This window comes from Eucalyptus grandis, chromosome 8 (genome assembly GCF_016545825.1).
Source record: "Eucalyptus grandis isolate ANBG69807.140 chromosome 8, ASM1654582v1, whole genome shotgun sequence".
NCBI lineage: Eukaryota > Viridiplantae > Streptophyta > Magnoliopsida > Myrtales > Myrtaceae > Eucalyptus > Eucalyptus grandis.
This window is the reverse complement of record NC_052619.1, coordinates 23,692,193-23,697,474: the sequence shown is the minus strand read 5'-3', so window position 1 is coordinate 23,697,474 and position 5,282 is coordinate 23,692,193.

The following is a 5,282-nucleotide window of genomic DNA, read 5'->3' as shown; positions in this document are numbered from 1 at the left end:
CAAGAAACAGGTAAAGTGGTATCTTGACAGCGGATGCTCAAGACACATGACGGGGAGACTCAAATTGCTTTATAAAGCTTACTCAAGTAAATGGTGGAAAAGTTTCATTTGGAGGAAACAACAAAGGAAGTATTGTGGGATTTGGTACAGTGAAAATTGGAACTCTCACAATAAGTAATGTTTCCTTAGTGGAAGGACTCAATTACAATCTTCTCAGCATTAGTCAATTGTGTGATCTTTTGGTTTCAAGATCTCCTTTCAAGAAGGAACATGTTCCGGAATCGAGTAAAGACTCTACTCAATCTTTTAAGGTCGAAGACATGGAAACATCTATCTTCGGATGTGAAACCAAATGAATCGCAATGCCTTATCTCAATTCAAGACGAAGCAAGCTTATGGCACAAAAGCTTGGTCATGTCAACATGAAGCAATTAGCCAAAATTTCTTCAAAACAGCTTGTTCGAGGACTACCCAGATTGCCATACCAAAAGACTGATTCATGCACTCCATGTATTCTGGGAAAGCAGGTAAGAAATTCTTTTAAGCCAATTAATTATGTCTCTACTAATCATGTACTACAGTTGCTGCATATGGATCTCTTCGGACCAACAAGAACTCAAAGTATTGGGGGTAAGAAGTATTGCCTAGTAATTGTTGATGATTACTCCCGTTTTACTTGGGTATATTTCCTTTCAAGTAAGTCGAAACCTTTTCGTATTTTGAAAATTTTGCTAAAAAGGTTCAAAATGAAAAAGGTTGTGTTATCTCTAGTATAAGAACAGATCATGGAGGTGAATTTGAAAATCAATATTTTACAAAATTCTGTGATGAATCAGTTTGTAAGCATGTGTTTTCCTCTCCATATACTCCTCAGCAAAATGGAGTTGTGGAAAGAAAGAACAGATCTCTTCAAGAAATGTCTAGAACTCTTTTAATTGAAAGTAAAATTTCTTCTCAATTTTGGGCTGAAGCTGTTTCAACAGCTTGCTATATCATCAATAGAGTCTTCTTAAGATCTATTCTTCAGAAAACCCCTTATGAGTTATTCAAAGATAAGAAGCCTATTGTTTCATACTTTCATGTATTTGGGTGCAAATGTTTCATATTGAAAAATGCAAAAGATCGAGTTGGTAAGTTTGAAGAAAGATCAGATGAAGGTATCTTCCTTGGATATTCTACTTCAAGCAAAGCCTACAGAGTCTATAACAAGAAGAGCCGATTTGTGGAGGAGTCAATGAATGTCAAATTTCAAGACTCAACGCAAGATGAATCAAGTCGAGACTCATCAAGAAGAGTCGAACCTACTCTGAGACCCTCCAAAGTCTACAACTCAAGAAGAATCTCAGACTCTGGAAAACCAGCTTCAAGATGTTCGTGAAGATCTAAACAAAGAAAGAGATCATCAACCAGACAAATCAACAAGTAACTGGAAGCATAAGTCCAGTCATCCCAAAGATCTTATAATCGGCGAAATGAATGAAGGAATTCGCACCAGATCCAAAAGGCGAGAAGAGTCTAGTGCTATGGCACTCGTTTCTGAAATTGAACCAAAGAGCATAGAAGAAGCTTTATCTGATGAAAGCTGGATTGAAGCTATGCAAGAAGAGCTCAGACAGTTCAGCATAAATGATGTCTGGAAATTGACATCCAAACCTAAAGGTAAAAGCATTATTGGAGCTAAATGGGTTTCGAAACAAGATGAACGAGAAAGGAAAAGTCGTACGAAACAAAGCAAGACTCGTGGCCAAGGGATATACGCAAGAAGAAGGAATAGACTATGATGAGACTTACGCTCCGGTGGCAAGGTTAGAAGCTATTCGACTATTACTTGCGTTTGCTTTGTTATAAGAATTTCAGGTTATTCCAAATGGACGTAAAAAGCGCCTTCCTAAATGGATTTATCCATGAGGAAGTATATGTGGAACAACTACCAGGGTTTGAAGACCCAAAGAAGCCAGACTCAGTCTTCAGACTGAAAAAGGCTTTGTATGGTTTAAAGCAAGCACCTCGGGCTTGGTACGACAGATTGAGTAAGTTTTTAATTCAAAATGGTTTTGTCAAAGGTAAAGTAGATACGACCTTATTTATCAAGAAGGAAAACAAAAGTTTCTTACTTGTTCAAATATATGTGGATGACATTATTTTCGGATCCTCTAATGAGAATATGTGCAAGAAATTTTCTAAGTCTATGCAGGATGAGTTTGAAATGAGTATGATGGGAGAATTAACATTCTTTCTTGGTCTTCAAATAAAACAATTGAAGGAAGGAACTTTTATTTATCAAGAAAAATATGTGAATGATCTTGTCAAAAGGTTTGACCGGAGAATTGCAAAAGGTCGACATTCCAATGTCAAGTTCTTTAAAGATAGACAAAGATGAAGAAGGGAAGAAAGTTGATCAAAAGCTGTACAGGAGCATTATTGGATCACTTCTTTATCTTACTGCCTCTAGACCTGATATTTTGTTGAGTGTTTGCATCTGTGCTAGGTTTCAATCGGATCCTAGAGAATCTCATCTCGGTGCTGCGAAACGCATCATTAAATACGTCGCTTCATCATCAAGCATCGGTCTTTGGTATCCTAAGAAGGAGACTTTAATCTTCAGGATATTCGAGACGCAGATCCGGCTGGTTGCGAGTTGATAGAAAGAGCACTTCGGGGAACTTGCCGGTTGCTTGGAAGCGGGGACGGTGTCTTGGTTTTCAAGGAAACAAAGCACTTGTGTCTCTTTCAACAACGAAGCGAGTATGTAGCTCTTGGAAGCTGCTGTTCGCAAATTCTATGGATAAAACAACAGCTAAGAGACTTTGAAATTGAAGACTCATGCACGGAGATTAATTGCGACAACACCAGCGCTATCAACCTCACCAAAAATCCAATTCTCCACTCAAGAGCAAAGCATATAGAAATTCGACATCACTTTATTAGAGATCACGTTCAAAATGGAGATGTTTCAATTCAATTTGTTGACTCAAAGAATCAAGCGGCGGATATATTCACAAAGCCTTTGGAGAAAAATCAATTTGAGTCTATACGGTCCGGACTCAACATTTTGAGGTATGAGGATATCAAAGTCTAAAGACTTTCAGACTCGGAGCTTACAAGACTTTATCAACAGTCTTGTCTCGACCTTGGCCGTAAGTCTTTCTCTCTCAATCTTATCTTGAAAAGGTACGATTATCGATTGTGTTTAAATTGTTGCTATATTTAATTAACATAAATATTGCATCGATTCATTTTCAAAAGGAAGTTATTTTGAAATAACTATTTTTGTGGATAAAGACAGTTATTTTGAAAAGGCATATTTTATTTCCTTTGTGACGGTTTGTTTACTCTTCTTTTTAACCGAACAAGCACTTTGTCGATTTCTCTTCACTTTTCTACTCTCTCTCAAAAACCCTAGAAAGCATCGATCCTCCATTCCCGTTTGTCTTCTTCGCTAAATCTTCAAAAAGTTATCATCTTTTCGGGAAAGTCAAGCTAGGAAACTTCCAAACACTTGTTAAAGATGTCTTCTTCACGAAAGTCGTCAAGAATCGCAAGCGGGGACCACGGAGAGAATGAGTGAGGGGCCTACGCACTTCGATCTTGCGAAGATGAAGTTTCTCCAGATCAGCAACCGAGCCCACAACATTCTCGGCGGCGTCATTCTCCACCATCTAGTCCTCAAGGCATTGTTGATCAGCATCAGGAAGAAATCATTGAGGAGGCAGACCCCGTAAGAGTTCAAAAGCCCGCTTTTATCTACAAGCTATATCGTGCTTTAAAAGGAATTCGTACTCCTTTGAACTATGTTGATGATTTTGTTAAAGAAAAAGGATATAGGAACGAATATATCTTTACGAAAAGAATGGAAAGTTTAGGAATCGCTCGTAAAGGGGTGGTGAGGAAACCCTTGCAAATATCCCAAGTGATCCTCGTGGATTTGGGGGCCAAATCTGTAGATGGGAATGATGATGACAATCTGTTCAGTCTATTTCAACCGAAAATGGGTATTGCGGTTGAAATTCAAGGAAAAATGGGAGATTTGTTCGGATCAAAGGAACAAAAGGATCGTACTCGAAATTGCTGAAGCGTGGGGTAATAAACCCTAGAAGTGTGGACTTTGATTTTCTGGATCTTTGTGAAAGTAAACTTGAGGGAAAAGTTCAGTTATCTTCAACTTAAAAAGTTTTGCTCTGACTCTACTGAGGCTTATACTGAATTGACTGCATATTTCTATTCAAATCTTAGCTTTTTGGATGCGAATAGATTCTCCTTCAGTGTTAAAGAACAAGACTATGTTGTGGATATGAATATCTTTGGCGAGATGTGCTAGAAGTTGAGAGAGGCGAGATATCAACCAATCAAAGTTTCCATTCTTTGGGGCTACACTTGAACCGGTGAAGGACGGGAGAACGGATGAGAAGATCACTTACTCACGGATGAATGCATTCAACATCTTGCTTCACAAAATTGTGATCAATTGCCTTCGGCCGAAATCAACTTCCAAAACTGATGTGTCAAGTTCTGAGGCAAAGTTGATGTATGCCATCCTCTGTGGTAAGAAGTTTTCTCTCCCTCATACTGTTATGTTTCATATGTATAGAGCAGTGATGAAGGACAGAGGTCAACTCCCTTACCCAAGCCTTGTTACGAAGTTATTCGGACATCGAATATTCAGCCTCCGCAAATCTTTTGTGTTCGATCATGCGATCATATGGTGGTAGGACTGAAAATGGTAACCAAAATGCGTCGAAGGAACTGAGCAAGGAATTGGAGAAATTCAAGGAGAAGACTCCTACCAAATCTCATCAATTCTCTTCTTCTGCTAAGAGAAAAGGGAAGGAGCCCATGGTTGCTCCATCAAAGAAAAGAAGAGCTCTCCTCGTTGAGGATGAAGATGATGACGATGACATCACCATCTCCGCAATGGCTTTGAGGAACTTAAGTCATCTGTTCCACAAAAGAATCGGAACAAAGGACGAAAGAAGCGAGAGGAGAAGGAAGAAGAAGAAAGAGAAGCAAAGGAGAAGGAAGAAGAAGAAAGGGAAACAGAGCAAGAAGCGAGCAAGAAAGACTGAAGAAGAAAGAAGAGAAGGAGAACGAGGAAATCTCTTCTCCACCTGTAGGCATGAAAACAGGGGGAGTTCAGGAGAAAGGAGTGACATCTTCATTTCCAGATGAAAGTGAAGGAGTTAGTCGCTCGCCTGCAGACCCAGAAGATGTTTATGCATCTCAATTTCCAGAGGAAGGTCATGAAGCTTCATCGCCCAACCTGCGAGATTATCTTTGATCCACCA